Source organism: Bos taurus, chromosome 21 (genome assembly GCF_002263795.3).
Source record: "Bos taurus isolate L1 Dominette 01449 registration number 42190680 breed Hereford chromosome 21, ARS-UCD2.0, whole genome shotgun sequence".
NCBI classification, from domain to species: domain Eukaryota; kingdom Metazoa; phylum Chordata; class Mammalia; order Artiodactyla; family Bovidae; genus Bos; species Bos taurus.
In genome coordinates this window covers 20845716-20869772 of record NC_037348.1, presented here as the reverse complement: position 1 = coordinate 20869772, position 24057 = coordinate 20845716, and the positions used below count along the sequence as shown (strand labels likewise).

Sequence of the window (24057 nt, the reverse complement as noted above, 5' to 3'; positions counted from 1 at the left end):
ACAGCAGGAATTGTCTTTGCTAGTGGCTAAATCTTACTTTCCTCACCCACATCCTTCCCACAGAACTGACCAGACACAAGGAAGGCTTTGCAGAGAAACTTTATTGTGAGTTGGGAAAAGTGTGTGTGTGTGTGTGTGTGTGTTAGTCACTCAGTTGTGTCCGATTGGACTGTAGCCCGCCAGGCTCCTCTGTCCATGGAGTTCTCCAGGCAAGAATACTGGAGTGGGAAGCCATTCCCTTCTCTAGGGGATCTTCCCAACCTAGGGATCAAACCCGAGTCTCCCGCATTGCAGACAGACTCTTTACCATCTGAGCCACCAGGGAAGCCCATGGGGTAGAGAGAGGTGAGGTTTACAGGATGAGAAGAGGCTTTTCTTGCAGAACTTGCCAAGTCCCTCAGGACCATCCAGGGGGATCCCCCTGGCCTTGCAAGAGACCCAGTGATTCCAGATCCCTGAGTGAGATCTCTGCTCACCGACTGCTGCTTCTGCAGCTTCAGCTTTCCTTGAGGACCTCATCAGGCCAGACTCTGGGAAGCACTGGGGCAGGCCCAGGAGTGCCCATCAGGCTTCTATCAGGTCAGGGGAGAAGCAGAGTCTGCAGAAGTGTAGGTGACCCGCAGCCAGGGGACTGGGGGGCTGCAGCAGTTAGACCCTCTGACCCCACCTACTCCCACTTCCCATTTCCCACCAGGTGGAAGCCCTGAGCCTTCCCCTGTACCTTGCCCCCACTTTCCAGTGCTCATTCAGGCTTGTCTTAACCAGCTGGGTTGTGTCTTTACCTCCAGGCCACCACCCCCAGGAAGTCCATCTGGACAACCCTTCTGGCCCTGGACAGCTCTGGAGGAGAGGCTATACTAACCAAAGTCTCTATAATCCTCCTCCCCATCCCTCCACTGCCCAGTCCAGGGGCAGGGATACTGCAGGAGCCACATGGCATTAGGTAAAATTGGGGGAGGACCCCAGGCAAGCAAATACTTGAGGAGGTGAAGTTGCAGAGGAGGGGTTAATATCTCTATGAATGGGAGGTGGAAAGGAGGGTGTTCCAGCTTTGGGGACCTCCTAGTGGCCATGCCAAACAGGATTTCTTTGCAGTCTGGAGTAAGACTTCACAGTCCAAGAGAGTTGAGTTTGAATCTTAGTTCTGGCACTAACTAGCTGTGTGACTTGGGACCTAAAACTTAATTTTTCTGGGCCTCAGTGTCCTCATCTATAGAATGGGTGGGTAACAATAATACTGACAGTCTATAAAGTTATGAGGAGTCACTGCAGTCTTCTTTCCTGCTCACTCTGCAAGCTCCACAGCTGATTTGGGTTGACTGTAGGTGTCGCCCAGGTCCCAGGGACTACTCTGCAATCCTGCGGGTTTCCCAGGGTGCTCTGGGTGGCTCCCTGGTCCAGATCTATGGCACTTTCCCCCCCAATCCCACCTAGGGCCCACCCAGGCCCATGAGGGCCCAATGGAGGGCTCCTCCAGTCACCATGGCCAGGTCCTGGCCTGTCATGTGTGGAGTCAGACCCACACCTCCCACTCCTGAGACCTTGTGTCCCTCCTCAGAGACACTTGCTGGGCCCCTTGCTTTCTCTGGGGTGAAGCAAACAAGGCAGGCCAGTGGCAAAATTCTTGTGGAGCTCCTACTCCAACTTGGTTAACAGAGGTTAAGCCTGATATAGTCAATAACCGCTTTACATTTCTCAGTGAAAGTATCCCACAAGCATGGAAAGAAAATGGGACTGCCTTCATTCCCTCTCACCCCCAGAGGCAGTCTTCTAATACACACCCGGAATCTCTGCACATATAAGCATATTTTTTACTTTTAAATACACACAAATAAGATCATGCTCTATCGCCTGTTCTGTGATTTATTCTATTCACCCAACAATATATACTGGCCAGCCTTCCATATCAGCTAATATTTAGAGACCTACCACATTCATTTTTGTAGCTGCGTAGTATTTCACACAGTATGAATGGACCACAGGTTCATTTCCATTTCTTTATATTCTTAAAAAATAAATGCTCAGATGAACATTCTTGTACATTCTTCTTTGCGAACGTCTACGTGTTAACCGTATAGTAAATTTCTATCAGTGCAATTTGCTTGGTACTAAGTACACGTGTCCTTTACATTCTGATATTGCCACATTTCATGCTTTCCCACCAATGGTGTTTGAGTGTCTTAGAAGAGATACGTGATGGTAGAGAAAGGCATTGAGAGAGGCAGCGATGTAAGACAGGTCATGGAAACATCCAACCAGCCCACTGAGCATGGCGCAGGACTGGCCTGCTGCCCTGAGGGCGGTGCCCAGTGCCTCTGTCTTGTCCAGGCCTGTGTGGTCTAGTAGTCCAGGGGTACCCTGAGTCAGAGGGGAGTGGGCCCACAGGGGTGCTGGGGGTGGAGGGCGGGCCAGCATGGCTGGAGTCCTGCCTGAACGGTTTCCTGTGGCCATTGTCTCTGCCCTGCCTGGTCTCCTTGGGGGGAGTTTATTCAGGGGCCTTTGGAGAAGAGTTGGGCAGGAGGAGGAGGGTGTGCAGCCCTCACCAAAGGCACCCAGGAATGTGTCACAGGAGGGAGAGGAAAAGGGAGGGAGGACCCATCCCTGGGAGACACGGACGTCAAGAACCCCTGACTAATGAATAGTGAGTTTGCCCTTGAACCTCACTGGGCTTCGCCATTCTCAGGCACAGAACAAGAGCAGAGACACGTCTGAGCCCAGCTGCACGGGGACGGCGGCGGTTCATCTCAGACACTTTGACAGGCCGGGCCTTTTCCCTGCATAGCTCGGATCTGGCTCCCGGCTCCCCTGGCAACAGCACAGCGGCATGGCTCCCAGGTCCAGGCCCTGCCTGCTGTGAGCAGGAGGAGGGAGGAAGAGGAGCACCAAGGGGAGGACAGCTGGGGAGAGGGCATCGTTAACTCCTAGAAGGCTGGAGCCCCTTGCGTGGGCAACCACCCGGCACGCCGCCCTCGGCCCTCAGGGGCGGAGATACAGGGCGGAGATTCTGTTTGCTGGAACACCCTGCGCTGGAACAGGCATACAATGTGAGGAGGGCAGACAGGGTGGCCCACAGAGCAAAGGCCAAGACCTCCGCAGGATGAGTGGGGGGTAGGGGCACGTTTCCCCAGGTCCCCAGCCAAGTCCCAGAAGGGCAGGAGTGGGAGCAGAACCCGCGCTGTGCTCTCTGCCCCAGTCCTCCTCCTCCATCCTGGCCCCTGACCGCTGCAGCTTCAAGACAGCAGCGACTGCATCTTCCCTTTCTGCTTGGCTCTTCCACCTCTGATGATGGTGAGTGTCCTGGAGTGAGGGGCATGGCTCTGGACTCCAATCCTATGACCTTGGCAAGCAAGACCTACAGCTCTTCTGTCTCCATTTTCAGAGAAGCTGAAAAGAGGCTGTCCCATCACACTTCGCAGGACAACCTAGAGATAAGAGAAATAATATGTGAGAAGGAGCTTGGTCCTCTGGGGAGGAAAGTGTCCTAGAAATCTCATTCAGGTATTATTAGGGCTGAAAGTAGGTATTTCTGCTCCCTGGGGCTCGGGGGAGGAGCTTCTTGAAGCTGTCTCAGAACCTCCTCAGCAGAGCAGGCTGAAACTCAAAGGCCACAGGTTAGGAAAGGCAATGGTTTCTGTCCATGGCCTTTGGAGGCTCAGCTTGGACAGGAAGGTAAGACAGACCCACTGTATGCTTTCAAAGAGCTTTTCCTGTATCATTGCTCTGCCTTGCTGCAACTTTATGAGAAGGGTGTGGTGATCCTCATTTTAGAATTAGGAAAAGAGAGGCTCAGAGAGGTTAAGAGCTAGCCCAAGGTCACCCTTGTTATACAAAGACCTGAGCCCATGTCCCCTGATTCTGTGGCCTCCATTGTGTCAGCTGTATGGGTGGCAGAACCACCAGGCTGGGGCCCTGGGAAGGTGGGGGCAGGCAGTAAGAAGCAGAATTTCCCCTGTGGATTGCTTCTTGGGGCTTGGACCTTCTGAGTCTGAAGGGCCTGGCCAAGGGAAGTAGGACAAGGCAAGTCCCAAGGAGAACAATGCAAGCCCACTGTGAGGGTCTCTGGTGGCAGAGTCACAGGACAAAGGCTAGCCAGAGCAAACAGGAACAGAGGAGGAGGCCCCAGATCAGAAGCTGGGGACACACTCAGCTAGACCTGTGCTCTCCAGACACAGTCCCGCCCCAGGGCAGGTCACATCCCAGCCTCAGGTCCCGGCCGGCAGTGAGCTGGGTTTTTGTCTGAAGCCTCTGGATGAAGATGTTGCCCTTCATCCAGGGAGCAATCTGAAGGAGACCACACTGGTTGGGTTTCCAGCGAGCCAGGGGGCAGAGGCTGAGGGTTACTGGCAAGTAGCAGAAGAGAAAAAGCAGGAAGAACTTCCAGATTACAAAATGTCACAGCTAAAAGGGACCTTAGGTGTCATCCTAGCCAATGCTCCTTTGCCAAGTCCAGAAAGGGAGAGGGTTCACTCAAGGCCAGAAGAAGTTCAAGTCTCTGACTTTCAGCTAGGTAGGGTTGTGCCTTCCCATGCGACTTGGCATTCTACCAGGCCACCCTGTGTCCTCAAAAGCAGGGATTTCACTCAATGAGGCACAGAGAAGGACCAGACAAAAGAGCTTACTGCTGGCAAAGCATACCACGTGTCAAGGGGTGGCTGCTATGCCTCTTTGAGAGCAGAAGCCTTCCTGGAAAACACCATTGTCACCACCGCGCAGGTAGGGACCACAAACCTTACCTGGCTGATGACAAAACAGGCATGAGGAGATGGATCAGAACACAGACCGGCCCTGAAGCCTGACCCACCAATGCTTTCCAGAAGGGTCAGGGAGGAGCAACGGCACTAGGGCGGGTGGGAGCTCCCAGGAGAAGCTTGTCCCCACAGAGCCTGATGGTGGAGCCTTAGCCAGGGCGGGGTCTGGAGCTGGGGAGGACTTCGGCTTGCTGCCCTTGGCTGCCGGGTCCTCTGCCAGGTGGAGCAGGGTGCCCCATTCCAGGCAGATCTGACCTGCTCAAAATGCAAAGGAGGTCAGGGACCCTGCGTTGTGCAGCCTTGTCAGGAACCGCCCTCGAGGGAAGTCTGTGCACTGGCTGATGAAGGGACATGTGATGGGACAGAAAGACACAAAGACAAATGAACTTCTCTCGGCCCAGCTGTGCCCTCCTTCCTGGGCTGCTGGTTTGGGCCAGCTGCCGCCTGACTGGCCGGTGCCCACAGTTAAATATCCTGCATATCACTACTGTCCTCATCCTCCGAATCATGGCTGCATCAACCCACCTGGAGAAGCTCAGATCCTCCATACCTGCCCCGGACTGTAGGGGATAGGAGAAGGAAGATGAGCCCTGTTCAGTGGTAAGCGACTCCACTGGGAGGTAGGAATTATTATTCCCATTTTACAGATGAGGGTTTAGAGGCTCTAAGACATTCAGGGGTCTGTTGCACAGTGGTGCCAGAAGCAGAACGCCAATCTGGGCCTCTCGCCAGCCCCTCCTCTCCAGCCAGGGTCCCAGGCTCGGGCTATCACCAGCCCACGGGACTGCAAGGCTCTGAAGGGCCTGGGCCCAGCACCCCCACCTCATTTTCTTTCCTCCCTAGGGTTCTCTCAGGGTTCGGTGTAAGCAGGGGTGGTATACTGCCTAGCACACTTGATTCATTCTAGAACAAATCCCCCAGCCCCTGAGCAGCCCTGACAGCATTTTCCTGGCTAACCAGGGGAAGGAATGTCTGCCATGTTCAGAAAGGGCTTCTCCTACTAAGACAGGGAGCCTGAGGATTTGGGGGCTGGGATCAGGGTGGGGACAGCTACCAAACAATGAAACCTTAGCCAGGCAGCAAGGGCAGCAGAGCCTTAATCTCAGGAGCTTTCCTCCTGAGGGACAAAGCACAAGGTCAGCCTGGCTGCACGCAGGCCCGGCCCAGCCCCACTGGGCGCCACCCATGCCGGTCCAGCCTCGGAACGGTGAGCCACGCTTGGAATGTGATTCCCAGGCTTTGTGTGATGCTCGGTTAGCAGAGTGCGACTCCCAAGATCCCCTGTCACCCCCTAAAGCCTCTGCCAACCCACCCCCCAGCACCACACTGATCACCAGATTAAGGAGCTCAGGGCTACAGCTGAGGCAGCTAACACCCAGGAGAGAGGGAGGGGGAGGGAGGGGAGGGGAGGGGCAGGGAGGGCAGTGGGCAGCTCTCCCAAGGCCTGCCTGCTCTGCCTCTTTCTCTCCCACCCGTATTGTGGGCCCTGGTCTCTGTTCCTGCCTGAGCTCTAACCTCTACACTCTTCCTCATGTAGCTTCTAACTTCCCCTCCAGAACCCCAGATGGAGCCCAGGCCTCCCTGGCCAGGACTGCATGCCCTCTGAAGGGGATCCCAGAGGTTCTCTAACCACCACCCAACTCCACAGCAAGGTGCACCCCCGCAACATGAGGGAGCAGGAGGGAGCACCGGGGATGGGAAGAACAGCGAAGAAGGGGCAAGAGAAGGCGTTTGAAGCCCTTGCCTAAGACCCCAGCACTTCCTGAACCAATGCCATCCCCAAGCATTTAAAGCACAAACACAGGAAAAGAAGTTCCCTTCTGTCTGCAAAGAATCAAGGTCTGTAAGAAATGAGATGGCTAGATTCATAGAGACCCAGTGGAAAGAACTGGAGGTTTTGGCCTAGGGAATTTTGGACTGCGAGGGTCCCAGACTCACCCTTTCAATCACTGGGAAGCTGTGAAGAGAGAACAGGACCAGTGGGGCTGGGTGGGGGAAAAGCAAGAAAAGGGTCTGGAGCAGCTCCCCTGGATCCTAAGACTCCTGCACCTGGACAAGAGGGGCCATGCTCCAGGTCCCCACTCCCTGACCTTCCAGCATTTCTGTGCGGGGCTGTGCAGACCTGGAAACTCTGACCCATAAAGTCATCTGGAGGTCCAGCCCAGCAGGCGTCCAGCCCCTCGTCCTCCATGCCAGGGCCTGCAGGGGGCGACCAGGACACACCCAGGGCCTCGGCCAGCAGCTGCTCTCACTCCAGTTTCTCCTTTGCTGCCACTGCCAGGCTCCCCTCTGCCAGCCGGGTCCTGCTTGCCACCACTGCAGGGCAGGGGCAGCAGAGGAGAGCCTGGGGGCCTGGGGGCAGGGGTGGTTCTGTGAGGACCTGAGCAGAGAGGCTCTACCTGCTCCGAGAGCAGAGGCCCACACTCCAGTGTCCGCAGGGGTAAAATCCTTCCTCTAAGGTCCTCTCACCGCCCGCCAGAATTCACTGGTCCCACGCCCGTCATTGTGCTCGGGGAGTGCGAAATCAACACAGGTTTGAAATGATCACAACCATCACAGACTTTCTGAGTTAGAAGGAACCAAGAGATTCCTTAAGTTTTCCTCACTCACTGTGCCAGGGAGAACACCGGGATCCAGTGTGAAGGATGAACTGGCCTCCCTGGGGTCATGCAGCAAGCACGTGCTCCTGCCGTGTCTGCTCAGGGCCAGGCTCCTGCGAGGGCCTAAAAGAGGGCTTCTCCGTCATACCCCAAACAAGATCCTGGCCCAACTGTGGGCGGCGGGGGTCTGGGGCCAGGGGAGGCCATAATGCGATAAGCAGACTGGCCATCTGGCTTGGGGATGGAGGAGACTGGCCGCTTCTGCTGCCTGGTCCCGGGGGACCCTGTGTCGCGAGAGACAGACGGCCAGATGGACAGGCTCTGGCCCGGGTCTGGGTGGAAGCCAGTGAGCTCCCTGTAGCCAGAGCTAACCAACTCGCAAACGTGGCAGGGTGGGAGTAGAGAAGGTATGGGGAGTGCCGCCAGGCCCCTCTAAAATGACAGAGACAGGAAAGCAGGCTGGGGAGCCGAGATTCCCGCCCAGGCACAGAGCCTGGCTCCCCAGGTAAGCCCTGGCCGGCTCAGCCCCACAGCCATAAACAGGTCCCCCTCCCGGGGAAAGGCAAACGCGTCTCCCCTGGCACCTTCTCAGACATGCATGCAAAACTAATTAACATGGGGAGACATGCGAGCAGCCGGCCAGCTCCACACCCTCGAGTCCACGCAAACAAGGCGAGCCCTTGTCCAGGGGACGTGCACAAAGCTTTGTTGCTAATTTAGGCATCTGTCTCTGTCTGGTCTGGTCCTCCTGCCTGTGCTGGGGTTTTTCCCAGCCCCTCGGACAATGCTGGGAACAGGCCTGCCGATCCCTTATTCAAATCACACCCAGGACAATGAGCTCATTGTGCAGGCCACAGAAAAAGGGATTCTGGGCGGGGGGGGCGGTGTGTGTCGGGGGGTGGGCAGTGGAACCGGGCATCAGGAGTGGAGAAGGGTGGGGTGGTAAAGAAAATGGGAACCCAGGAAAGTGTTTACTAACACAGCCCCTGCAGCTGCCTTGGGCCCCTCTCCCTTCCCCCACCAGGCTGGCAGCCGGGGAGAAGTCCTGGGACTTGACTCGGAGGTGGGGGGTCCCCGCAGTAGATTAGGGGCCTTGAATCTACGGGGCTGGTGGATACAAAGTCTGGCTCAAATCTTTGCCTTGTCGCCCTCTCCCACCTTTAGCAGTCTACAGCTACCCCTGAGTGTCCATGGCTGGTGTGCCTTTTGTAACTGGTTTTGGGGGTCCTTTTTCCTCTTACAGCAGAATGTACAGGTCCGGACTGCAGACAAGGAGATGGGGCTGCGGGGAGAGGTGCTGGCGGCTGCTTGGGGTGGGACCTGCTGTCTCGGCCATTGTCTTCAGGCAACATTTCATTTTCTCCTCCTTCCCGGCTAATAAATTAGAGAGGAGGCCGTGGGCTTCGAAGGGACAGACTCCCCACGGACAGCGGGCAGGCAGGTGGGAAGGCAAGTCTGTGAGCTCTTGGCAGATGGGCTCACCCAGTGCTTGGCTGCTCACGCCACACCTGGTCAGACACTTGCACAGAGCCCAACAATGAGCAGCATAAAAATACCCTCTGTGTGTGTGTGTGTGTGTATGTGCGTGTGCTCAGTTGTGTCTGACTTGCCGTACAGGCTATAGCCCACCAGGCTCCATGGGATTCTCCAGGCAAGAATACTGGAGTGCCATTTCCTCCTCCAGGGGATTTTTCCAACCTAGGGATCAAACCTGCATCTCCTGCCTTGGCAGGTGGGTTCTTTACCACTTGAGCCATCGGGGAAGGCCCATACACACACACACACACACACACACACACACACACACATATATATCACATGTAAATTTATATACATTATACAAATCCTCCAAGATTCCTGAATGGGCGATCTGGGCTTGAGCCCTTCGTCCTAACAGTTCCCCAGCAACTTGTCGCACTGAGCCCTCCTAGACAGGACGATGTAAACAGACATGCACAGCCTGACACTGACACGCAGACATAAAAAGAAACACACACACCCAGAGGCAGCCCCCGACACACACACTGACAATGGTGTAATGAATGCAGGACGGCGACAGCATTCAGTCCAAAGCCCACACCGCTGGTCGCCCAGCACCAGGGTGGCTGAAAGGTTATGGAGTGGCTGCAGGCCTGCTCCCCACAGTGTCCTCTCCCAGGCTCTCGGCTCTGTGGAGCTGAGGTGCAACACCATGCCAGGCACCCAGGTGGGAGCAAATGTCTCCTGAGACAGAAAGGCTTGGAACTGGACTCAGCCCTTAGTCAGGGCAGTCTGAGCTGCCCTGAAGGATTTTCTTAACAGTGAAAGAAAAGGTGTTTAAAAGTCATATTGACTGTCCTGCATTTTGAGACATGTCTTGAAGTTGGGGCAAAGTGGAAATGCCACACAAGATCACCAATAGTTGACTATTTATGATCTATCAAATAGAAATTTCATATGGGCCAACCTAACAGGCAACTGGCTCCAAGAACTATTGAGTGTATTTTCCCTTTTTAAACTTCCTCTCCAGACTGGGTTATTTTTTTCTGAAAGAAGAAAAAAAAAAACACACCCAATGATCCAAGACCCAGATCTACTTTTGGAGCATCTGTCTATAGCCACATAGCCACATCGTGCAGAGACGTCACAGTAGCCGCTGGAATGACCTGTGAACACACAAACGCGCGCCCACGCACGCACACAGCCTGCGGCCTGTATCAGGCCAAGCCCCACCTTCAGGCTCCCCCACCAGGGCTCCTGCTTCTCCTTCTCCATCGTCTGGCTCCTGAGCATGTCCTAGGGAGGACGAAAGGAATAGGAGACTAGAATGGCATGGGCAATGGGGCAGCCGTGCTACTGGCTTCTTCTCCAGAGAGGTGTCCAGGCTAGCTGAGAGTCTGTGCATGTACTGGAGGAGACATCAACCATGCAGCTTCGAGACTAAAGTGTGCATTGTCAACTGGCCACCAAATACAAACCCAAGGCCAGGCTCTGTGCATATGACACTCACTCCAACTACCTGTAGGAGAGCCATGCCCAGGAAACTAGAAGGGTACAAGGCCACCCAGTGTGAGGAAGGCCCACTCCTTGCCAGCAGTTGAACATTTATGGTCCTGTTGCTCACAGAACACAGAACGTACCACATCTTCCCAAGAAATCACTCTCGCCAATCTCTCCGGAGTTTCTCAGGGGAGGAAAGATGGAAGGTTTCAGAAGCAGAGTCCAGCAATGCTCTGCATATCACTACCTGCTTCTTCGTTGTCCAGAGAGGAAGGCCTGTTTCACAGATGCTCATCTTGCCCACCAGAGACAGCTGGCCCATCCCTATAGAAGCTGAGAGCAAGACACTTCCTTGAGAGTCTCCAGGTGACCTGGGATTCCAGTTCCAGACTTCCATGCAGCAGGAAGTCGCATGGTCTCTCTCACACCTCTGACAAAGTACTCTGACCACAAATGCCCTGTAACTCCTAGTATTACCGCGTTAACTTTCTAAACACATACTACATTAACCTCAACAAGAAAACCACCAAAACATGACCACCAACAACCACAGTAAGATGAGATCTGTTTGGCCTTCCCTCTCCTGAGAGGCATGTGAGAGAATGTGAGCCTGTAGCTGGGGCTTCAGAGATGGTAGTTGCATTTGCACGGTGGGCTCTAACCTAGCGGCTACCTGGATGACTCTTCCAAATACCAGACGTGTTGAGAGCAGGTATCTGGGTGCCCACCACTGCTACCTTATATGCGGGTTCACCTCCCAACCACTGCACGCGGGCTCCAGTCTGAGCAGAACCAGGAGAGAATTCTGGCCTTGAAGTCCCAAACAGTGTTGGATTCCTTCTGAGGAAAACCTTCTGCACAAGAATTAGAGGTAATTTATCATTTGATTGCATTTAAGATGCTCCCTACCAATCTCAAGGACTTCTCTGGTGGCTCAGACAGTAAAGAATCTGCCTACAATGCGGGAGACCCGGGTTCTATCCCTGGGTCGGGAAGATCTCCTGGAGGAGGACACAGCAACCCAACCCACTGGAGAATCCCATGGACAGAGAAGCCTGGCGGGATACAGTCTAGCCTCAAATGCAAATCTTGATAGGTGACTGCTATGCTGATTCCTAGGATCAAAGCTGTGTTTTAAATGAAGAAAAGGCAATTGAGATGTCACAGTTCTATAAAGAATCAGTGGAATCTGGAAAATTAAAGTTCTAGGCCAGGCTAAATGGCAGCTTAAGGTCACCAAGGGCAAAACATGACATGGCCCCTACCAGGCTCTGGGGGTGTGGAGAGGGGAAGGGAAGCCAGGAAGCTGCAAATGGGTGAGAGCTGTCACACCTTCAGCGCCCGCTAATCCAACACCCCCTGCCCAGGGCCTAGCCTTCCGGTCGTGACTGAATAGATGAAATTTTGTATCACACAAGCTTTAAAGGTCTGGACAAGGGACTGTGGTTTTCTTCTGTTTATCCTCAAGGCCTTGCCCAGAGCCTGACACGGAATGCTTGGTCAATGAAACCTGAATGAATAAATGAATGAAGTAGAAAAAAAACAATCTGGTACAGGAAGAGTTCCAATTCCTGAGCTCCATGGTTCCCTTGCTAACTGGGGTATGGTTCCATGCACAGCCCTAGAAGCGCTGAAATCCAGGCCAAGAGCCAGCAGAGGTGAGAGGCCCAGGGTGGATGTGTCTACTTGACTCAGGCTGGCCTGGCAGCACACACACCCACCGTGGACAGGGTGACAAGACCACCTCCCTTAGCCTGCCCTCCACTGTCACTGTTCTTGCCTCCTCCATCTGACCTGCTTTTCATACCCAAATTTCTAGGTCAGTCCTGTAAGACTCATGCCTACACCTGAGCCTCTGTTCAGGGAGTCCTGCCCCTCCTCAGCCCAGAAGACCTCTTTGGCTACAATGAGCCTGCTCTGATGCTCTGCCCCACATAAATTCCTCCTCTCCTAACTCTGATGGCCTGAGTCAAGCTCTGTACATCTCCAATGTGTGCATCCTTAAGCTGCTTTCTGCCCCGAGGGCTTAGGGAACGGGTCGGGGCTTCTCCTGGGTTCTCTCTGGACCTCGGAGCTAGGAGCTGGGTAGACTGGCTGAGCCTGGCCCCTTGCTCATTGCCTTCCCTGCTCCTTCCCTCATCCCACATGTTTGGCCCACCAGTGAGATGGCTCCCTGCAGAAACTTGCTGGTTCCTCCTCTCAACACACACACATCCGCTCCAGGACAGCAGGTGGGGGATGCAAACTGACATTTCTTGAGAGCTACAAGGTTAAGTATTACTATCCTCAATGTTACAGATGGGAGAACTGGCTGCAAGAGAGAGTGTGCCAAGGTCCCAACTAGGTCAGACAGACCCCCGAAGCCCACTGAGCCACATGCACTTCCTTACACCACCATGACCTTGAAGCCTGCAATCCAACAGCAGAAGAGAGAGAAACAGACTGGAAACAACTAAAAATGGGTAAGAGAAGCTGCAGACTCAAAGGGCGGGGGTGGCTGTAAACTGGAGACCTCCTCCTTTTTGCTCTCAGTCTCCCAGCACTCCCCACATGACACGCCCTCAGGGGCACGCACCACCTTCCCTTTCCTGTGCCGCCACACTGGTTGAACAGAAGTGGGTCTAAAGGTCTCTGCTTAGGGACAAGATTAGACAGAAGACGTGGAGACCTTTGCCTTCTCCAGAAGACACAAGTCTGGGACTTCCCTGGGGGTTCAGTGGTTAAAAATCCGTGTTCCAATGCAGAAGACAGCATGCCACCTCAGGGCATGTAACACTGCAGAAAGCAGAACTTCTCTCTTGTCCCAGGGAAGGTGTAATCCCTTGGCACCATGGGCAGATGGGTGGGCTTGAATCCACCCGACTTCACAGACTGAAGCATAGCCAGGCTACGGATCACATGGACAATTAGGAGACAGTCAGGGCTGGTGGGTGCTTCTCACCCCTCTGAGCACCTCACCAAGACTCCCAGGGGCCCAGCACTCAGCCTTCCTACCTGGATCATCCAGGTATAATACCAGCCCAAAGCGGAGACACTACAGAGCCATCCCCTGGCAGCCCAAGTGAGCTCCTGCTGCTTCCTAAAGCCCAGGCTGACTCCTAAGGACACAAGGACTCACAGGGGACTCAGACGCCCCCACCCAATGGCTCTAGCTTCTGAGACACACCTCATGTGAACACCCCAATGGCATCTGGCTTAGAAAAGAAGGGCAGATTCTAGATTACTTTTATCACTCTCTCTGTTCCCCAAGAGACAGGCCTTAAAGGAGATAAAGTATGCAGAGCGTTAGCGTGGAACTTGGCACAACATAAGTGCTCAATAAATGGTTCCTGTCACCATTATCATGACTCATTACGGTTTCCTGGCTGCCCACTCCTCACCTCCCTGGCTTGTGTGAGGAGCCCTCTTTTCATAACCTCGAGGCTTTACAGAGCTCAGAGGCCCTTAGCCCAGCCCAGGGTTTCCAGGGCAGGAAGTTTCAGAGATGTGGAGGTAACTGGGAGTGAGGCTGGACCCAAGGTCAGGAGTCCTCCGAGGTGAGAAAGCTCCTCTGCCCTCTGACAGCAGGATGAGCCCAGCGCCTCCCTAGAAAATCTTGCTGAAGACCCGAGGCTTGGCAGAGAGCCAGGGCAGGAGGCTTCTCCAAGAAGATGCTGGCTCCAAGCCAAGGCGCATCCCAGAAGCTTCAGCTCCCAGAGAGCAGCAGAGGCGGAGGGGAGGAGGGGTCGCCAGAAGAGGGGCAACGAGGATCCCTCAAGCCAAAGGAAACCTGCTGCACGTGGGTCTGGCAGGAACCTGGGTGCACGGCTGTCTCCTCGTGCCCTGAGGGCTCCACACATCAGGGAGACGATGAAATCACTTTGAGGACAGGAGTTGATGGGGGGCGTGTTCCACCCCAGGACCACCCTCCTGTCATCTACATCTGTGCCCCTACAAACTCCACCAGGCACCACTAAACCTCCAAGCAAAGACTCTTCTGGGGTTCCCCATTGGCTCTCCTCCCCCCACCCATCCTAAAACCTGAGAAACTCGATGCTGCCTATAGATTCAGGTCTGTCTCTAAGGACTGAGGGGTGAAAAGCGTTAAGTCACTCAGTCGTGTCCGACTCTTTGTGACTCCATGGACTGTAGCCCACCAGGATCCTCTGTCCATGGGATTTTCCAGGCAAGAAAACTGGAGTGGGTAGTCAATCCCTTCTCCAGGGAATCTTCCCAAGCCAGGGATCAAACCTGGGTCTCCCACATTGCAGGCAGATTCTTCACCATCTGAGCCATCAGGTCTTCTGCGTCAAAGGACTGAGGGTTAATCCCCATTTAAAAGGCTATACCAGCCTCCTGTCTGGCTTTTCCATGCACAGATATCTCATGGCCAGAGACCTTTCAGGGGTAGATCAGCATTAGTTACTGAGCGCTGGGGCTGGAAGAGGTCTTAATTCTCTAGTCTAGCTCAATGAAAATATGAGTGGCATGTATCACTTTAAAATTTCCTAGATACTTCCCTGGTAGTCCAGTGGCTAAGACTCTGTGCTCCCAATGCAGGGGGCCCAGGTTTGATCCCAGTCAGGGAACTAGAACCCATATGCCACAATTAAAGATCCTGCATGCCCCAGCTAAGACCTGGCGAAGTCAAATTAATTAAAAATTTCTGGAAGACACAACAAAAAGTAAGAACAATTAAAACTAATTTATTTGATTTTTAAAAAATATTTGACTGTGCTGGGTCTTAGTTGCAGCACGCAAACTCTTAGTTGTGGCATGTGGGATCTAGTTCCCTGGCCAGAAATTGAACCCAGGCCCCCTGCATCCAGAGCGTGGAGTCTTAGCCGCTGGACCACCTGAGAAGTCCAAAATTAAGTTTTATTTATTTATTTAAAAAAATTTTTTTAAATGCAGGAGGCTTTTAATAGTAAAGGGATGATTAATATAAGTTGCATGTGTGCATGCTCAAGTCACTGTCATGTCCGACTCTTTGCAACCCTGTGGACTGTGGCTCACCAGGCTCCTCTGTCCATGAGATTTTCCTGGCAAGAATACTGGAATGGGTTGCCATTTCCTTCTCCCTAAAATTCACTTTAATAATATATTTTAACTCAGTATTATCATTTCAGCATGTTGCACTCAAACAACTCATGAGACTGACAGTGGTTAGCATCCTGGACAACGCAGCTCTTGACTCCAGCAACCTCCCCCATTTTTGGAGAAGGATGTGACCCAAGTATCTAAGGAGAGGGCACCGGGGCAGAAAGGGAGGCCCCAAACTCGATCCCTACAGCTGGGCCCATGGGCCTTTCCCTTCAGCCTCCTGGTAGATACTTGTGGCCTATGAAATAGATCATTTTATGATAAATACAATTCAAGGGGCCTGCGACTTAAACCTACTTGAAATAGACAAGCCGGAGAGGAGCAGAAATAGATATACTTGACATCACGCGCTCTGCTCCGGAACAAAGACCAACAGGAAGGAACAGACGGGAGGTTCTGGGAGATCTCTGCATGGGAGGCAAGTCTTGATGAGGACCTCTGTGTGTGGCATCCGTGAGCAGGGCCACCTGGCTCCTGTGGGTTGTAAATACCCACACTCCAGCCCTGGGTCTGGTGATTCTGCTACCATGTCTCCCTGGAGGAACTACCCACAAAAGCTTCTCTCTGCTTTAGAAGGCAAGAACAAGTCGTGCATTTACCCAGTGCTTCTAGTCTTCTTACTCGGAGTCGCCATGCCAACACACAGTCATAATTACGGAGGAACTCGCCAATAGTGGCAGCATTGACAAAGACACTATATCAGGGCCTGTGAGCTAAGCAAGGTCAGGCTCCTCGCGGCCCCCAGCTTCCTGCCCACTTCCTTTATTCCACTCTGATCCATCTCTTTCCCTTCATTCTTTCTCTCCCACCCAGATGGTCTTTGATTATATTTTCTCTGCAAAGAAAGGCGCTATGGCTCAGTGTATAAAACACTTTTATAGCAATTAGGAGACAGGTTCTCCTTTGAGTCCCGATTTTAACTTGTGGGAAAAGTCACTTGAACATCTAGGCCTCAGTTATTTCGCTGTGAATGGGGAGAATATTTTTCGGACAGTGTCTATTCAGTGGGTGGGCGCCTGCATCTAATTTACCTACTAAATTTAGAGGCTGATGCGTGTCCAGTCAACTCTAAGATCTTCTTTATGATTAGCCCCAGAGGTACCAGAAGCTCAGGGAAACAAAAGAAGGTTCAGATCAGAGAGGGAGCTGGTTCTATCTAATACCCTGAGAACAGCAGGGCTTATATCTCCCCCCAGGAAGGGTGCAAATCTCAGAAAAGGAGCCAGGAGCCGCTGAATGGTGGCCTCTATCCGATTATAAAAAGATGAGTGGGATGGATGAGAACTATCAGACTAAGTGGCAAGCATCCTGAGGCCCCTGTGAGAACAGGGACGCACACCCATTTAAAATGAGAGGCCAGGAAAAGAAGGCAGACAGCCATCACCCGGGCCCGGCACAAGAGCGCCCCGATTTCAGAACACCCAGTGCACCAACATCTGAACTTACAAAGGAGATAAATTGGAGGCTGATGATTAGCATCACAAAATGATTATTCCCTTTGTAAAAGGCTTCACTGCAGGACTGCTTTAAATAGTGCATTTAAACCATGATCTGATTTGCTAAATTCGATTTATACACATCTACTGCCTAAGCTGGCGTGCGGCTGTATTTACATGTCTTCCCTTGGCACGGAGGAGGGGAGAGGCCAGCCATTATTTGGGGCCTTTAATCCTTGTAGACAGTAACTAAGCTGGGGAGCTGAACCCTGTTTTTCTTCCACAGCTGGGGCTTTAGCTGTAGACTGGCCTCAGCTCTCCACTCTGCTATGCCTGGGCAGAGCTGGCCCAAAGACCATGGTCAGGATTTGGATAGGGTCTGTTGGAGCCTTGCTGATTCCATGCGGGCTCCTCACCAAGGAGCAGACCCCTCCCCACATCCCCTCCACGCCCCCCCACCGACCACACATAGAAGTGACAACTTTCTAGTACAAATTTCCAGAGAATCTGGTCTATGACATGCTCACTAAATGTACTTAGCACCAACAGTTATCATGCCAAGGGTTCAAAGGCTACCTTTTGGGAGCCATGGAAATCTGCTAATCTGTATCAGTTCTGGGGATCTGATGAGCCACAGTCTGTGACTTGTACTTAAGCTGCAGGAACCAAACCTGAGCAGGCTCAGAAAGGCTGGCTTTGCACCCAAAGACAAAAGAATGGGTCCACCAGGTCTTATAGCAGCTGTGTGTGCTGGGGACATGGGAAAACTCTCCTTACTTCACAAAAAGTGACTTGCAGGTCTCTCTGATGACATGTCCCTTCAAGAAAGAAATGACCCAGGGACTTCCCTGGTGGTCCAGTGGTGAGGACCCCGTGCTTTCACTGCAGGTGGCACAAGTTTATTCCCTGGTCAGGGAACTAAGATCCCACACACCATGGAGCCAGAACAAAATAAAAACAAGAGAGAAGCGGCCCCTTCCTGTTAGGTCCAACAACGTGATAGGAGGCGGAGAACTACCAAAAGGGGGAAATATACCACCTAGTTCACACCATCTGCCAAGAGAGGTCTAGGCAATTCATGGGCTCAGTGATGTTCAAGAAACAAAGTCCCTCCAGAGGACTGAAACCAGAATGTCTCTCCACCACCAGATATTCACAGACACCCACAATGAGGAGACCAGCCTAGCACCAGGAACCAGGGCAAGCACATTTATAGTGGAGATGGAGCAGTCACTAAACACAGCTAAACCACTGCTGAGAACCCCACGAAAGCCGCTCATGAGAGGATGGAAACTGGACTGGGAATCAGGACTCCTGGGTCCCATTCTTTGCTCTGCTAAGCAAACTTCATGACTTTGGGGAAAATGAATCTTTCTGGGCTGGATCCTCATCTGTGACATGAGCTGCTGACCTACGTAATCACCAAGGCTTAAATTTTCGATAAATCTTCCGGAGGAAAAAAATGTCCTTATCTCTAAAAATCCTGATGAGCTTCCTTTTTTGAACAAGGTTATAAATCATCATCTTTCTTCTTTCTCTTGGCTGCCAGGAGGCTCAGAATCACAACATTAAATTAGAACATCTATTTTAGGCTCAGACAATAAAGAATCTGCCTGCATTATGGGAGACCCGAGTTCAATCTCTGGGTCTAGAAGATCCCCTGGAGAAGGGAATGGCTACCCATGCCAGTATTCTTGTTTGGAGAATTCCATGGACAGAGGAGCCTGGCCGGCTGACACGACAGCGACTAATACATTTAGGTCAAGAGGTTGGGGATGATGGGGTGACAGGAGAGTCCTCTTCTGTGAGCCCTCATAGGTGATGTGGGGATGAGGGCTTGGATTCGGGACAGGCTTGGTGTGTGTTTGAAAGATGAGACCACAACAGATGAATCCATGAGTCTGTTGTTATTTATGTAAGTGCAGTTTGTGGGTAAGAACTCAGGCTTTGGGGAAGACAGGCCTGAATCCACCTCCTGGCTCTGCCACATCTTAGCTATATAGCCAAAATCACAAAGAGGGAATCATCACCTTATGTATCAAGCTGAGACTCCGATGCATGCTTAGCAGCGGGCCAGGCACAAAGCAGGACTCAAACACAGAGAACATTACTGGAGTTTCTTAGTCTGTACAAAAGCATAAGCGTGGAACCTGCTTTAGGGCAGCGGTAGGACTGAGCTTAAATTTTTCAACCAGGTGGACGGGGTTGGGGGCGCATTAGAGCCATAGCTCTGACCTTTGGGCCGAGACCTGGAGGGGGCGACCTCAAAGTGGCTCCAACTGGCCAGCGGAGGACGCGACGGCCCCAAAGCAGTCCCGGATGATGACAGCCGTGCCTCCAAGCCCGTCCTCAGTCCCGCACCACCGCAGCGCGGCGGAGACCCTCCGAGAGACTACCGCCCCCGTCGGCGGGGCTCTCTGCTCCTCAGCCCCCTCTGTCACTCTCTTGAGCTCCGGGACACACCCAGTCCAAGGAAGAGTGGCTACGGTGTGCTCGCCACTCGGGCCTCGCCATTTCAAGAAAACCGGGCGTCAGAAATAAGAGTGCGAAGCGGGCCCGCGGCTCCAGGTTCCAACATAACCTCCCTGTCCGCTCCAGCCCTGCCGCAACCTGCTCGGGCCGAGGGGGAAGGCCGTCTCAGCCCCAGTCAGATGCAGGTTAAGTGAGGCGAGCTCCAGCCTGGCGCCTCTGTTTTCGGCCGCAATGTGCAACCGCCGGGCTCCGCGGCTCCCGCCGGGTGGGAGCGCACGGAGCGGCCTGGGGACCCGGGGAGCCGCGACGGAAGGTCCCGGCGGGAGGTGGGAAGGAGGACGGCGGCCGTTCCCCTCGCCAGCCGCCCCACCCCCCGGGGTAATTAACGCCCGAGGGCCTTCCCAGGGCGAGCGGCGGCCGGGACGCGGCGGGGCCGGGCGCGCTCGACGCGCTTCCCGCTTCTGTGGGCTCGCGGCCCGGCGAGCGCAAGGAGGGACGAGGAGGAGCTCGGCGGGGCCACGACCTACCTGGTGCCCACGCAGCCATCTTGCCGCCGCTCCTCGCGCTCTCAAAATGGCCTCCCGGGCCCCGCAGCGCGCCCCACCCGAGTCTCGGCGCCAGTCAGGAGGTCACGGCTGCGGGCCCGCCGCCGCCTTTCCCGCCAACCTCGGCCCGCCCCGAGGGCCTCCAGTTTGCTCAACCCCCTTCCTCAGAGCCCACGCTGTGCGGCCCGCGGGCGCGTCTGGTTCCGAAAGCCGTAGGCCCAGGCAGTGCCCCGGGTATACATGAGGTGTGAAGGCTTACAAAGGAGTCTCGCTCAGCTTAGGCTCGCGCCCCGCTGCGGCCCTCGAGCCTGTGCCGGGGACTCCATTTTCTTCAGCTCCACCCTTCCCGGGCCAGCCGCGCACCCCCAGAAAGAGGGGCAAGGCGCGGGCTACTGGGGGCCTCGGCCTCCCGCAGAAAGCCGACGGTGTTGGGGGGGAGACCAGGTGTCCAAGAAGCCAAAGCCGGAAGCGTCAGGGCCGCCATTTACTTGAGGCCTACTGTGTGCTACCCGCATGCTCCGCGCAAGCCGTGCCGAATTGTATCACAAAGCACCGCAAGCCAGAGAGTGTGTTGTTAATGGCATCTCACAGGGCGTTGGGCGTGTGTGTGTGTGTGTGTGCGCGCGCGCCATTGGATCTGGGCTTAGGGAGGAGGGGACGCCTTTCTGGTAACCCAGGTTAAAACACAGGCGCTCCACCGTCCCGAGCTGGGAATCGCCCAACCCCCAGGCTGCCGGCCGGCGAGCCGGCTCTTGGAGACAACTCAGGGCAGAGGTGGGATGCGGGAGGACAGCTCCTCCTTCCATTCCCTGGCTCTTGGCCACTCACCTTGCCTCCGGCGCGCCCTCCTATGACAGAGCCCGTGCCCACTGCTACTTCGTGCCCGCGAAGAGGGCGCCGAGCGCAGGCGGAACGGCGCCAGGAGGCAAGCGCTTGCAGGGCAGTAGCTGCAAAACAGAGCGGAGAATCAGGAGCCCCTGCCTCCCCTTCTCAACCCATGCCGGCCCAGAAGGGCGCCCGCGTCCACTTGAAGGTCAGGTAGAGGCGTATGCGTCCTCCAGGTCAAGACCACAGCCCAGGGAGGCCTCTGGGCGCTCTCCGCGAGTCTCTCTCGTCCGCCCAGGACTCAGGAGGGAAGACGGAGCGGAGGGGAGGGGGCACGGTGTACCGGCTAAGGGGGATTCCGGCCCGGCCCGGAGCTCCATATGGCCAGTGGGCCAGGCATCCACCCACCAGCAAGGATGCCTTGAACCCCTAGTAGGTTCGCTAAGAGCTGAAGCTCCAGAAATGGAGAATCGTGAGTGGGGCACCTGGATTAGTGCAGAGGCTACAGCGCCCCAAAACGCTCCTGGCTCCCCTCACAGATGTTCATGAATCCTGATATTCAGAACCTGCCAGAGCTGGGATGCCAGGCGCCGACTGTTAGAAATCCCCAACCCCCGAACTGACAAGGACCAACTGGTTATACCCTCTTGGCGAGAAAGTCAATCCTTATCCTGCTCCCTTCAAGTCTGTAGACATTGGTGTGTCCTCCCCAGCCCGCCAAGCTTGGACCTTTATACCTGCTCTAGCGCCCCGCCCCGCCCCCCGCCCCCCAGAAAACGGTGCACCTTGGAGTCCTGTTTCGCCTCTTAATTCAGGGGCCCAGGGGGTAATGGCAGGCACTGGTCAGTTCTTCCAGGGGGTTCTGGACATCCATTGGTGCTTTCACGCTATCTCCAGCAGGTGGAGGTTTGAATTTCAGATCCAAGTATTCATGTGCACCCCGGTTTGACCCTGAAGGTAGCTATCATTGACTTAGCACCTACATATGCCAGGCACTTTATTTGTATATTTTACTTAATTCTCCCAGGACCCCTGGACGTTGGGGACTAGTATTCCCATTTCACAGATGGGGAAACAGAAGCCCAGAAAGATGGTGTGACTTGTCAAGGATACACTTGAGTTGTAATGGCTAAAGCATGTCCTCAAATCCTGCCTCACAGGCATGGGCAGCCCCACCCCACCCGCAGCTGCTGCCCTTCTGAAATCTGGACTGCTGGATTATTAACCCATTCCAGGATAGTCCTGAGCTCTCCATCCTAGTGCCTGAACTCAGGATTGTCACCCAGAAGGGCAGAAAGGGTCACAGAGGAGAACATGTCATCCTGCTCGCCCTGTGACCTGTGATGGGGAAATTCTGCAACCCGTCTGCCCCCCCCAGCCACCCCTCCAGGGGCATTTCCACCCTCTTTAGACTGGGTCCAGAACCTTGAGGGAACCTAGCAAAGCCTCAGACTGGCCATTAATCCACTCCTGATTTTTAAAATCCCAGTCTACACAGTCAAAGAATTGGGTGACCTGTATTATAATCAAGATAATTCAAGCAGGAGAAAATGAGATGAAGGGGCAGGAGGGCATGATATTTTTACACATAACCCCAGTGGAGACCTGGGGGGATTCAGGAGCTATAAAGACGAGAGTTATGAGGAAATGCCCCTGTTTCTGTTTCTCTGTAAGAGATTTCAATCCCAATTGATAATCAGACAGGAAGCTATCTATAACTCCCCCAGCCTTCAAGCTGAGAGGTGCTTTTTCTTTAAATGACGTTAATGTGACGTTAATGTTTTTTTCTTTCTCTCTCTCTTTTTTATGAAATCTCTATAAGAAACAACCTCTAATAATTAAAAAATTATGTCCATTGGACCAGAGGTGAAAGAAAGATAAAGCAAAATGGTGAAGGGGGAGTTTGGGCTTTTTTCAGAAGAGAACCAGGGAGACAGCCCCCACCCTCAGCTGCCTGACACAGCAAAGATGGCAGCTGAAGGTTGCAATGGGGTGGGTACAGCCAGACTGGAGAGACACTAGGAACAGGGGAAATGGAGGGAACAAGAATCTGAAGTCACACACACTTTCCAGGGGACAGAGGAGAAAGGTTCCTTTCAAAATAAACTCAAGTGGAAGAGTGGGAGACCAGCCTAACTTGGGGCAATGGCCATGGTAGCCAGGCCCCCACCCCGTTCCAGTTTGCAGTCCATCCCCACCCTAACAAGACAGAGAAGGTTTGAGAAATGCCACTCTGCACGTTCCTGCAACACACAAAGAACCCGGGTTTGGCCAGAGACAGAGGAGAGCAGCTCCACTCACAGTACCTCCTAATTCATGGTGGGGACACAAACTAGGTTGCATGCTGATTGCGGGGGCAGGGGGAGGTGAGGCTGACCAGTGAGGGCTCCAGTGCTTGTGCAGATGGAAACTGAAAGGAAGTTCTAATTAGCACAAAGCCGGCACCTTCCATTAATAGCTCTCCATCAGCTCCTGGGTGCCGCTGATGGGAAGCAAGTTGCAAAGGCAAGTGTGAGCTTCACCTGTCCCCATCGTTAACAGACCTCAGGTGAGGTCAGGGCTGTCGTGAAGGAAGACCACCCCAATCCAGCTGCCCCACCCAAACAAATCTAACTACAGGTCGGGCTTCTGGACTCAAGGGGAGCATGTTTAACTTGACGCATCCACAAACATGAAATCTAAGAAGTCCTGGCACACACTCTATGCAGATGACACTCTAGATGGGTCAAACAGATCCCTGGTAGGTGAGGGCAGAAGGGGGTTGGGCAGGGATTGACTGGGAAGAGGCAGGAGGGAAGTTTCTAGAATGAGGGAAATGCTGTCTTGAGTGTTGGTTACATGGATGTAAACGCACTGTACAGCTATAGCTGTTTCTACGTGTAAATTATACTTCTAATAATATATATGTAGGTGTAGAAGTATGTGGCAGTATATCTCAAACATATGCACACAAAGGTCTCAGCCGATGACCGATTTCTCCATAGCCTGTGATCTCCTGGATGTGAAGGTTCATACCCTTTTCAAGGGTCACAGTAGAGAAAGGGGTCGGAGCAGATGGGGAAGTGGAGCCGCGCGCATCTCCCAGACGCAGGGCCTGGGCTGGCTGGGTAGGGAGGTTGAAGGTCTGAATTGAATCAATTAGCTGCAGAAAACTTCAGAAAAGAAGTAAGGCCCTTCATAAAAACAAAGCCCCCTCCTTAATCCCCAAAGGCAATCCTCTCCCCCATTCCCATGGCCATTCCTCAGTAAACAAAGAAATCCCTCCTTCGACATCCACACCTCAATATTCATTAGGAGCGGACGTTAGAGACTGCATTCCAGTCTCCCTGAGTGCCCTAACGACTGGAAACCCAAGGGCAGAGGACTGCCG

General features: G+C 53.8%; 1 long non-coding RNA gene across 1 annotated transcript; it reads right to left on the bottom strand.

The window, feature by feature from the left end:
• Window positions 1-83: 83 nt before the first annotated feature.
• On the bottom strand, window positions 84-20676 carry LOC112443237 (uncharacterized). Its single transcript, XR_003031585.2, has 2 exons — window positions 19845-20676; window positions 84-3422 (listed from the first exon to the last, which is right to left on the bottom strand). It is a non-coding gene; the product is annotated as an uncharacterized lncRNA (long non-coding RNA).
• Between the last annotated feature and the right edge of the window lie 3381 nt (window positions 20677-24057).